Source organism: Emydura macquarii, unplaced genomic scaffold (genome assembly GCF_026122565.2).
Source record: "Emydura macquarii macquarii isolate MOO-44397 ecotype Brisbane River unplaced genomic scaffold, CSIRO-AGI_Emac_v2 contig_2871, whole genome shotgun sequence".
Taxonomy (NCBI): Eukaryota; Metazoa; Chordata; order Testudines; family Chelidae; genus Emydura; species Emydura macquarii.
The window spans coordinates 183,568-196,153 of NW_027133008.1; positions in this window are offsets into that span (position 1 = coordinate 183,568).

The following is a 12,586-nucleotide window of genomic DNA, read 5'->3' on the forward strand; positions in this document are numbered from 1 at the left end:
TCTCAGAATATCCCACAGCCCAGTGCTTAGAACAACGGCCCTTTCCCAAGAGATGGAGACTTTTCTTCAAATCCCTTTTCCCCCTCTGGCAGAGAAGGGGGAATAGAACTGGGGTCTCCTAGGTCCAGACAAGCACGCTAACCACAGGGCTGAAAGTTAAGATGGGGGCAGTACCTTCTCCGCCTCACTTTCTTTCTAAAACCGCACAGGAGAGGGTTCACAGCTGAAAATTGCTAGCAGAGACAGACATCTCCCTGACACCTGGATTTAGACGCCTATCTCCGTGAGAGGTCCAGGGCTCCTCGGGATGTCATCTCCCATTGGCTAGCTTTGGTGGATGCTATCTAGCCTGCTGGGTTTTGTGAATCACAGTCTAAAGCACCTATCTCTTCCCATTCCTTGTGTAGGAAACCTAGACTCCCAGTTCAGGATGTGTGAATCGCAGTGGTTTTCCAGGTGCCGAACTTCTTTTGTTTATGCAGCCCTTGATGTTTTGCCATTGACTTCACTGGAGGCGGAATTCTATTTTATTCTGTTTATTTTGTTTAAATATACCTGCTGTTTTATGTTTGTATTAGAGAAGGCAAGGTCAGAGAAACATACCATGCATTTGGAGCAGACAGTGGTGAGGTCTGGGATGGCCCGTGGTTCCTGGGGGAGTTCATTCCACAGTCTCAGAGCACCCCTGGAGAAGGTTCTCTCTCCTTTGCTCCGATTGTAAAGAGATTGATTGTCCCAGAGGAGCATAGCTGCCAACCACAGTCGTCATCCTGGAGATTTTTCGATATCCTGGTCCCAGGCCTTGGAGAGTTTTGAAGACACAGACTGACGCCTTCAACTTGATTCAAAATTCTATGAGAAGCCAGTGTAGAGAGCGAAGGACAGGACTGATGTGTTTGGAGTAGCCTCTGTTACTATGGAGATGTGCTGCAGTGTTTTGTACTAGTAGGAATCACAGGTGCTGAAACTAGGGGTGTGCCTGCACCCCTTGGTTTAAAGGAATAATAACCCAGATACATGGTTTCTGCCTTCAGCGCCTCATTATAAAAATGGTTCCAGCACCACTGGTTGGAGTTTTCTAAGTGCTGAAGGTTTTATGCTCATGTATGAAGGTATGTAGTCCACCCATGAAGTGATGAAGGCATGAATAACCGAGGCAAGTTCTTTGGGATGGAGTCACCTAGCCAACTGGAGACGGCAGAAAGCATTCCTTCTTGTTGTTGCTATGTGATCGCTCAGCATCAGTGAGAAATTCAAGTGTACTCCTAGACCACGAGCTGAATTATCGATTGTGAATGTGAACCTCAGCCAAAGGAGACTGCACCGTGGCTGCAAACTGCTCAAAATACTCACCACTGCCTAGCAGCATCACCTCTGTCTGGCTTGAGTTCAGCTTCCCAAGTCTTTAAGCAGAAAACTAGAAAATGGCGTCCTAGCTGAAACATCTCGCATTCTAAAGTTCTTCCTACAGCACGTCCTGGTTCCCTCTGGTAACTGGAGGACAAAGAACTCTATGAGTGCAGCTCACCTCCACCCCATCACTCTGCTATCTCCCAAGTTTCTCCTTCCAAAGCGATAGCGCACACCTCAGAGCTCTCACAGCCAGCGCCAGGTGCTTCAGAGGAAGAATCTCTGTAGGGAACAAGTGGGGATAGTCAGGCCAAAGGGAAGTTTGTTTCTAGCTTCTTGCTAGTTAGTGTTGGCTTGTGCCCAGTGTGGTGATTTGGGGACTCTGTGTATGTACAACATATGAATCCCAGTTTGATTTTATGAACTGTCTCTATTCTTCTGTCTGACCTTTGACTGTATTCCTCCCTCATACTCCTTGTGCTTGGGGTAGGGGATGGCACTGGGGTATCTGTGTATGAATAGGTCAGTCATTAAAGACTATCAGCATTGGAATAGATCTTGCCGGAGGAGAATTGCATCCTAGATAAAATCAGTGTTCTCCAACTTTTCCTGCTGCTGCTGCTCACACAGCTCCCTTCCAGTGGCCACAGACTGTACCCAGAATGTTGACTAGCAAAAACCACCAACGCTACAAGCATTTCTTTCAAGACTGAAAACTTGCTTGCATGCTAACAAAACGAACTCGGAAGATTATGTGTAGCAGCCTGCCAGAACAACGGCACAGAGGAGCGTCAGGGTTATTCTCCATCTCGTTTCCTAAGCACCCTAACGTGGTGTTGGCTTTGTTGGCGACAGCTGCACATGGAGCAGAAGCTTTTATTGAACGACCACAAAAATGCCCAGGTCTTTAAATTCAAAATTAAACAACCCCACTCCCGAGTGCAATAAAAGAGGGTGTGCGCTGTAAGGAAACTGGCACCCTGCTCTGGTGGTTGAAGGCACGCATCTTTTGCCCATATTGTCACACAACATAAGTCAGGGGTGAACCGGTATGCAGTTCACGTGCACCCTGTTGTGGCTTTGTGCTATAAAATCCTTGTTAGAGGTGTGTGTGGGTGAAGTAAGTTTCTGTGAAACCAGTTGGAACTGATCTCCTATGCTCAGAGACATTTCCAGGTCATGCAGTTTGAATTCTCCTCTCCTAACAAACCACTCAGTAGTTTTCTAATTTGTAACCAGACTGCTTGCTTTTACCCTGAACCCAGAACCTTGATCTCCATATCTAGCATGCAAAGATATCTCTCAAGCACTTCAGAATGACCGTATGGGACTCTGTTTGTAAGAAACTAGAATCCAATACACACAAAGATGCAGAGCGGCCGTTAACAAAGCCAGTGGATAAATGAGCTTTTGTTTGCTTTTACCCTTTGGTGACTGTCCATTTACCTGGGAGCTACGGCTTTAAGAAAGTCCAGTGTCAGGCATGCTGACAGCAGGATAAATAGAGAGACCACGTAGGAGCTCTGCTGCCCTCCTGTGTGCTAAATTTGTTAGTCTTTAAAGTGCCACAGAACTCTCGTTGTCTTAGTTTTATAAGAGCATGAGCAAGGACGTATTTATATGGGACTTCTGGAATGAATAGAGATGGTGCTTATTAGAGCTGGCTGGCCATTTTTTAAACGTTTGATGCTTTGTTGCTATTACTTTTAATCAGCACTAGGGATTCTCTGCCTGGTGATGCTGAAGTGTAGTGGTGAGAGGGTCAGAACGGAGGATTTGGTCCTGTACAACAGCGCCTTAGTTCTGAAAAACTTTACAATATAAATCCAGAAATTATAAACTGCCGTTGGTGAAATGACTCAACAAAGAAATCATCCTTATGGTTAGTATTTTGGGGGCAGATTTTCAGAAGTGCCTTGATATCAGTGCCTTGATACAGACACTGGCCTTCTATCAAATAAAACAATATAAACAGCAAATAAAGAGAGGAAATCCCCAGAGTGCTATTCAGTCCAGTTCTCTAACCCCTGGGAGTGGAGCTCGATCTCCAGGAAGACGTTCTCCCTGCTTTTTCCCCCAAACAGTACTCTTCTTACACTTCCTCTGAACCCTATCCAATCCAGAAGAGAGGGAAGCTAGGATGGAGTTCTCTCTTCATGCACCAGAGTCCTGGTAGTGCCCTTGTACCCTGTCACACAGATTCTGAACATGTACAGCATAGCAGTCAGAAATGCCAGAAGTAATCCCAGAAGTGAAGTGTCATGACCAACTGTACATTTTACTTCTGCCAAAAGCTTCCTGTGTGAATTTCGACAGGTCATTTCACCTCTCTTTCTGAGAGTTCCCATCTGTAAAATGGGGTTAAATAGGGTGAAATTCACTCCGATGCACAGGAGTAAAGGCCTATGAACCACATGAATCTCATTTAAACCCTCTCTGCATAACAGGGAATTTCACCCATACAGATTACATGACAATGTGCTGTGGTATAAAAGTTTTATTGGCCTGAGTTTGGAACGGCAGAATTACTCTCAAATAAGTTACGCAGGTTATCCCAAACGAGCTCCCATAAACCTTATACCTGACCGCACAATCGTATTCTGTGTATGCCACACAGGCTCCGGTAAACCTATTTTAAAATGTGATGGTTCCATTGCTCATAAGCCTATTGATCTGAAGGTATTTTTATGGCCTACATCAACATGGTATCCGATCTTTAGTGCCCAGAAAAAAGCTGCAACTGTGACACCCAGTCCACAAACTCTCTCACCCCGTGTAGGGGCATTGCCTATGTAAATGGAGAAATCTAGCAACCTCCAGATTTAGCAACCAGGGGAGGAGATATCTACCCTGAATACCAAGGGAGTGGAGAATCCCTTGATAAGAATCCACAAATTACAGAGACAATAGAGGGAGGGTGTCATACCAGGCTCAATCTCTGTCTGAACCCTTGATTCTGTGGTGGGCAGGAGTGAGTAATATGGAGTAATGGAGTGTGCTGAGAAAATGGGAACTTTGAAGAAAATGTGTCTGATCAGGGAATCCATTTGGTGCACACTATGCTGGAGCTGATGTAAGGGGCAAGGCAGTGGGAGTGTAAGGCTTTTGTGGGGGGTGTGGAAAACTGTATTGAAATTGTAAGCTGTCACTTTAAATGTTCAGAGGTTCCTTCTGGTCCTGCTCGCAGTCAGGGGGATCTGTAGGGATGTGTGCAATCTGAGCCTAGCAGCAGTCAGTTCAGCAGAGAGCCAGCCAGCCTAGAGTAAGGTGGGGTAAGTCGTTTCTCACTGTTTTTAAAGGAGCAGCCTGCTTTATCTCTCTCTGTTTTGAGCTTCTTGCGTGCTATTGTTCAGATTTCTAAGGCCTGGTCTGCACTACAGAGTTAGGTCAATGTAAAACAGCTTTCGCTGGCCTAACTCTGTAAGTGTCTACACTACAGTAGTGCTTCCACTGATATAAGTCGCCCACTACATCGACTTAATAATTCCCCCTCCGCGAGAGGGGTAGCGCTTAGGTTAATGTAGTTAGGGCGACTCGGTGTCTGTGTGGACACTGCATTACTCATATGTCCTGTTGGCTGTCAGCTCCATGTTGGGCTCACAGGTCCCCTGCCCAGGGACCAACAGCTGTCTGTACAGGGCTGACAGCCTGGTGCCAAGCTCAGTGTCACAGCAGGGAGCCTTGCAGCATTTCACAGCTGCTCTCGGGCTCTGGCTGGCAGCTCTGTTGCCCAGCTAGTGACTGATACCCTGGGATCCAAGAATGTAAGCTCCTTGTGTTAGTAAAGCACCTGTCACAACGGGGTCTGGCTCCTGATTGGGGCCTCTGGGTGCGACCACAGTATAAATATTTAATAATAATAGCGTTGGGCACCATCAAGACAGAAAGAGGGCAGGCCCCTTTATAAACCACCATGTGGAAAAATACCAGATCCTTGCTACCAGTGCATAACTCTTTTCTGAGAATGGAAGCTCATTTGAAGCAGTGACTTCTTGGTTGCTTGGAGGCGGATAGGTGTGAGGGTGTTTGACATGAATAACAATTCTTTTAGACATCACAAAGACCTTAAGATAAGAATTAAACAAACCCTCCTCCCCCAGTAGTATGTAATATGGTTATAGTCCTTCCAAATTAATGTAGTGGGGGAATTTGATGGCAATTTTAAATTTGCAATAGTAACATTGGTGATCTATTTCACTCAAGCTGAAGCCTACATGCTTGGTTCATTCAGAGGTTGGGAAAACCTTGCCCTACACAGAAACGCCAAAGTTACAGTCTATTTGAATGTCATTTGTATTCAAGAATCCTCTTGGATTAGTCTTTGGTATCACCTGGAAAGGAAAGTAATGACATAAACAAAGCCAAAAGAAAAAGATGCAAGAGTCATTCCTAGGAACTCAGAGATGTGCAATAACACAGGCAATTACTGTGATTTAAGTGCTGTGAAATAGAGCTGGTATTCAAAGCACATGTTCCTAAGACTGGTAAAAGGGAAGGGGAATTAAACAGTATCGCCAATGTGATGAAGAGGTGACTGGCTCTGTGGATGTGGGGGAACCGGTGGACGTGATGTACCTTGACTTTAGCAAAGCTTTTGATACAGTCTCCCACAGTATTCTTATCAGCAAGTTAAAGAAGTATGGATTGGATGAATGGACTATAAAATGGATAGAGAACTGGCTAGATCATCGGGCTCCACGGGCAGTGATCAATGGCTCCATGTCTAGCTGGCAACTGGTCACAAGCAGAGTGCTCCAGGGATCAGTCCTGGGATTGGTTTTGTTCAACATCTTCATTAATGATCTGGAGGATGGGGTAGATTGCACCCTCAGCAAATTTGCAGATGACACTAAACTAGGGGGAGTGGAAGATAGGATACAGAGTGACCTAGGCAACTGGAGGAGTGGGCCAAAAGAAATCTGATGAGGTTCAACAAAGACGAGTGCAGAGTCCTGCACCTAGGACGGAAGAGTCCCATGCACAGCTACAGACTGGGGACTGACTGGCTAGGCAGCAGTTCTGCAGAAAAGGACCTGAGGGTAACAGTGGATAAGAAGCTGGATATGAGTCAGCAGTGTATCCTGGTTGCCAAGAAGGCTAATAGCATATTGGGCTGCATTAGTAGGAGCATTGCCAGCAGGTCCCAGGAAGTGATTATTCCCCTCTATTCGTCATTGGTGAGGCCGCATTTGGAGTATTGTGTCCAGTTTTGGGCCCCCCACTACAAAAAGGATGTGGACAAGTTGGAGAGAGTCCAGCGGAGGGCAACAAAAATGATGAGGAGGCTGGAGCACAAGACTTATGAGGAGAGGCTGAGGGAACTGGGCTTGTTTAGTCTGCAAAAGAGAAGAATATGGGAGGATTTGATATCAGCCTTTAACTACCTGAAAGGGGGTTCCAGGGAGGATGGACCTAGGCTGTTCTCGGTGGTGGCAGATGACAGAACTAGGAGCAATGGTCTCCAGTTGCAGCGGGGGAGGTGTAGGTTGGATATTAGGAAAAAGTTTTTCCCTAGGAGGGTGGTGAAGCACTGGAATGGGTTACCTAGGGAGGTGGTGGAATCTCCATCTTTAGAGATTTTTAAACTGCGGCTTGACAAAGCCCTGGCTGGGATGATTTAGCTGAGGTTAGTCCTGCTTTGAGCAGGGGGCTGGACTAGATACCTCCTGAGGTCCCTTCCAACTCTATGATTCTATGAATGCCAAGTATGCAATTTCTTTGCTTTCTGGTTTTTGGTCCTTAGAGTGCACTTGGGTCACATTTTGAAATTTTTCTCCGCATCCATGAGGGACAGAAACTTACTTCTATTTTTATACGAACATTGAAATTCTCACCCAATCACCTGCTTCCAGGTGCTGAGACTTTAAAATTTCAAGAGATTTGTGATAAAATCATGAAAGTTGGCAAGATTGCTGCTCCATGTATTTCTGGACACTAATCAAAAAATGATTTGAGGAGAGATGGTTTTCTACACAATGGCTTTCAAAAGTTAGTCAAAAATAAGGCCAGATGGAAAAATACTCTGGGCCTGATTCTTCTCTCATTTACACTAAGTTAAGTCAGGAATTCTATCTTCGGTCCCCTCCTCATGTACGGGACTCTCCGGTGATAACCAGAAGAAGGATAATCTGAAGCCATAGGCCAGGAATTTCAAAAATTGGTTTCTAGGGTTAGGCCCCTAAATCCATATTTAGGCACCTGAATAACTGGCTTGATTTTCCAAATGGTTGAGCACTAGAGATGGCCACTCATTCATTCCCAGAAACCTGGACATTCCGGTACTGCTGGGAATGACCTGGGCCCGCCCCTGCCTGCCTCACTTTGCCCTCGCCAGCGTAACATCTCACACATGGTGTGTGCAAGGTCATGCTGCATGGGGGAGATGCCATTCTGAAGAGTGCGCCACCCTGTCTCTGCCGGCATGACCTCAGACACACAGTGCGCCAGACAGGGGACAAACCTTAGAAAGGCAGAACTGTCTGGCTTACATCCAGATGAATGGCCTACCTATTGGTCACTCAGTGAGTACTGTCCAAGTCAATGGGAGCTGCTGGGTATTCAGCACTTTTGAAAATCAGGCCCTAATTTAACCACCTAAAGATGAAGTAGACTCTGATTTTTGAAAGTTTTGGCCTTAGGCGTCTCTGTTTTCTTCTTCCTCTTTTTATTTTTATTGAGGAAGACAAAGGATTGTGCTGAGAATTGGAGGCAGAGAAAAGGAAAAAGGTGCAGAGCAGAAGGACTGAGGCAGGGTTTCATGGTGCAGGAGGCAAAGGAACTGAGGGAGCAGGAGGCAGACTGGGGTTTATATAATTTTGAACTCAAATTCTCTTGCTTTCTTGCTTCCCGGCAGGCTGAATTATAATGCCTCTGCCTCTTACATAGGGATCTCTTCCTCCATAGGCTGGGAGAAGAGAAACCTAGGACCACTCCGTTTAAGTCAGTGGAGCTACATCTCTATAAAACTTTTGTGAAGTGAGATCAGAATCAGGATCTGATTTTTTTTAGCATGCAGGAAGTGTATACGGTCAGAATGGACCATGGATCTATTCTTTTCTGGAATTTAGGACCTTTTCTTTGGAACATATGCTGTATTTAAAAGCAGTCGGACCTGATTTTGCTCCCACTGATGTAAATCCATTACCTTCACACCAGTGAAAACTGGGGAGTAAGTCGGTCCCTTTTTAAAACACACCCATTGCAACGGTACAGTAGCTTTGTGCTGTACCCATGACTGACGTGTGTCACAAGTTCAGTACAAAGCACAGTACAAAGCTGCTGGGACATACCAGGTTCAGCCCGATACATTCAGCCATTACGCCACCATCACCTGGCAGCAGCAATGGCAGTCCATGAGAATTTGCACAGCAAAAAGATATAATGCCACAGTACAAGTAAAGCCATAATTACATTATTTGCCAGACTCCTCAGTATTTATATGTTTATACAGCATCACTGGAGCTAAACCAGTCTTCTGGTGGCTAGTCACAACTGGCACAACTCCAGCATGAGAGGAATGGTCCAGTCTGGCTCTGGGCATCAGGGTGCCTGGGTTCTATTTGTAGCTCTGCCATTGGCTTGCTGCGTGTTCTTGGATAAGTCAGTGATGCTGAAAGTCACAACTCACTTTAGATGCTTCCGTCATGCTCGGAATGGAAGCGTGCAAAATCTGAGGCCACTTTTGAGACCGTGGGACTCAGCCTGCTGCCTAGGCATCCCCATCTGTAAAATGGGGACAACAATACCCACCTATATATAGCACTTTGAGACTTATGGTGAGGGAAAGCTAAACACTTCATGCAGGAGTGAGCACACTCAAGAGCAAGCCTGCTCTCTTTTCAGCGAGATGACACGCATGGGTAATTTCATCCGTGTTTGTGGCTGCAGTTCTGGCCCCTATGCTATTGTGACAGCAATGGGACACAGTCTGCTTAGCTCAGACCTAACATTAGGCTGTACTGAGAAAGGACCAAATGGGCCAAATCTTGAGGTTTTTTTCAGCAGCAGGAGTTTAACAGGGGTTGCCGATAATAGCAAGGGACTGGACTCGAGGACCCAGGAGGTCCCTTCCTGTCCTGTGTTCCTTAGCTCTTACTCAGGCAGAAATGTCATTCATTCCAGTGGGAATTTTGCCTGTTTAAAAAAATGAGTAAAGAATCCGGATTTGACCTAATATGAATGCATACCTTTTCGTGATTTCTTTTTCTCTGTTGGTTGGTGTGTGCCATCCGGGCTACTGTGTGGCTCCTTAATTAAAATCAAAACGAACCTTCCTCTATAAACCTGGTTTAGGCCTTTCCCAAAACTCCACAAACAAAGGGATAGCTGTGTCTGTGGTCTGCCATGACCACATTATCTGAACCCCTCTCAGACTTTAATGTCATTTATCTTCACAACCCCCCTGTGAGGTAGGGCAGTGCTGTTATCCTGTTTTACAGCTGGGGAACTGACGCCTAGGGAGACTAAGGCCCAGATCCTGAAAGGTATTTAGGTGACTCAGTCCCATTGATTGAAATCAAATGGAGTTCGGCACATGAATACCTTTGAGGAGCCGGACCTCAGGGGCTTGGCCAAGTCACACAGGATCTCTCTGGCAGAGCAGGGAACTGAAGTCTGATTTCTTGAACCCCAGGCTAGATTTTAGCCCCAAAGTTGGAAGGTTAGGCTTTGGTCTGTGGTAAAAGAGGAATGGACTTAAGGTCCAGGAGGGCAAATTCAGATTCAGTATTCTGTCTGCACTGGCTTGTTAGAATAATGGGATCTACCTACCTCCCTGTCCCCGTCCCGTCCCTGTCTCTGTCTCACCCCTTTTCAATTTTTTAATTATCATGTCTCCTTGCAGAAAGAAAGGAGATGGGATGGGGGAAAGAGAGAGAAAAGACCAAAAGAGAGAGACAGAACAGAAGGAATACAGAAACATGGGAAAGAAATAGAATGAAGGGAGAAGTGTAAATTGAATCCCAAAACAGCAATCTCAGATGTGAAGGGTCTTATTTCAAAGGCACAATCAGGATAATCTTACCTTAATAGCATCACAGGAAATGAATTCTAACCCAGTACCACAGACTGAGCCATGCCTTGTGATACTGGATCTACAAGGTGTTTCAGTGTTTGCTTTGCACGGAGAGCATGTTGAAGGGTTTTCTATATAAATAACAATATTTCCTGCTCCAGTGCAGCTGCTGAGTCAGGAAAGGGATAATAGATGTACTGCTCCAATTTGTACTTTTACTTCCTTCAGATTATGAGGGTGGAGCACACAATCTGGGGACCAAGGCAGCCGCAGTATACGGTCATCTGAGCAGCTGAGGCTCATGAGAATAGCAACATAAGCCGCCAAGGTTCATGTGAATGGAGATACATGGTCATGAGCTGGGGTTCTGGGAATGTGTTCGTGAATGAAGTGCATAGGGATGGGGCACCAGGCTACATAGGGCTCGTTAGGACATGTGGCTTCCATACATGGGAGTGCACTTGTGATCAGAGGGTCACTTGAAATAGGTGGGGCATGCTCAGTCGAGAGTCTGTGGGAATTGTGCTGCAGTGTCTATGGAATGGGGTGCAGCCTGGATTTGGGGTGCACTGCCTTCATGCATGTGTTCATAGAGAGCAGTGTTGGGAGCTGCCGCAGGGAGTCACCGAGTGCGCTGGCAGGTCCCTGCGTTCATTCCGCCCCAGGCTGAAAATCGCTGACATTTTCAGACATGTTTTTTTTTATGGATAGGCTGAACTCCGTCTTAATTTTTGTTGAGCTTGTGCCAGAGCTGAGCACAAAATTTATCTTTTCCTTCGGTAAAGCATGAGAATCGCCGCTGCAATCTTCTTCCAGGCTGTAATTAGGGTTGGGACAAATGAGGGCAGCTAGAATTTTGACTCTGGGTGCTGAGAGAACGGTATGCAAACTCCACAACCCGCGGAACCACATTCATGTACCGGACAGCTGAAGCCTCAGACCTTTCATGACATTCTAGACATTCCCACCGACCACGTGGGCAACTCGAAACCGCAGAGCAAAAATGGGATTAGAAAAGGCTTTTAGATTTAACCCCCAAGATTTTCATCCTACCAGGAGGCATGGTCTTCACACTGCCTTTACCCTGCGATAGGGATCCAGCTCCCTTCCGAGTAGAGGACGGGGTGAATAACTGATTTTTCCAGTCCCAAGCCATTCTGAAAAATTGGGGGGAAATTGGTTCAGGTCCAAACGAAACTGGAATTATTTTGGAATTTTCAGCAAATTGAAAAAGTTGAAGAAATATTGTTTCTCCTACAAAGGCTAGGTACCAGGGTCACAAAAGGAGAGTCAGCGGCTCAGAGCACAGCAGTTAGGGCACTCAGCAGGTTACTATCCCTACTCTGGAGCAGGTACTTGCGCCAACAGCTCCCAGCGGAGTGTCATAACCACCGGGATACAGTGTCTTTCCCTTACCCAGTGATTATGCATGTATTTCATACTATGTAGAACAGCTTCAACAGGAGAACAAGAAAGGCCAACACCAGGCTACCCTGTAGCCTGAGCATCAGAGCACTCAGCTAGTAGAGGGAAGGTGTGGAGTCAAGTCACTTCTCTAAAGTAGGAACTCAAACCTGGGTCTCCCATATCTGAGGCAGGTGCCATAATCACTGGACTTTTTGGGAATTAGGGGGGACTGTAGTGTGAATGGCAGCCTTTAACTACCTGAAAGGGGGTTCCAGGGAGGATGGAGCTAGGCTGTTCTCAATGGTAGTAGGTGACAGAACAAGGAGCAATGGTCTCAAGTTGCAGGGGGGGAGATCTAGGTTAGACATTAGGAACAAGTTTTTCCCTAGGAGGGTGGTGAAGCACAGGAATGGGTTACCTAGGGAGGTGGTGGAATCCCCATCCTTAGAGGTTTTTAAGGCCCAGCTTGACAAAGCCCTGGCTGGGATGATTTAGTTGGGATTGGTCCTGCTTTGAGCAGGGGGATGGACTAGATGTCATTTCAAGGTCCCTTCCAACCCTCATCTTCTGTGATTCTATGATCTAGCACAAAAAATCAAAATGGTTCATTCTGAGAATGTTGAAATGAACAGTTTGACATTTCTGAAATATTTTTCTTTTTTGGTTGTGACCGAATCAAGGTGAATTTCGTGAAATGGTTTGGTGAACCCATTTTTTGGTTAAAAAAAAATCTCCTAAAATTTTGCCCACCTTACTTCTGAGTTTCCTGACTTCCCTCAACTCCTCAACTCTCACCCAAGAGTTCCCTTGCCCAAT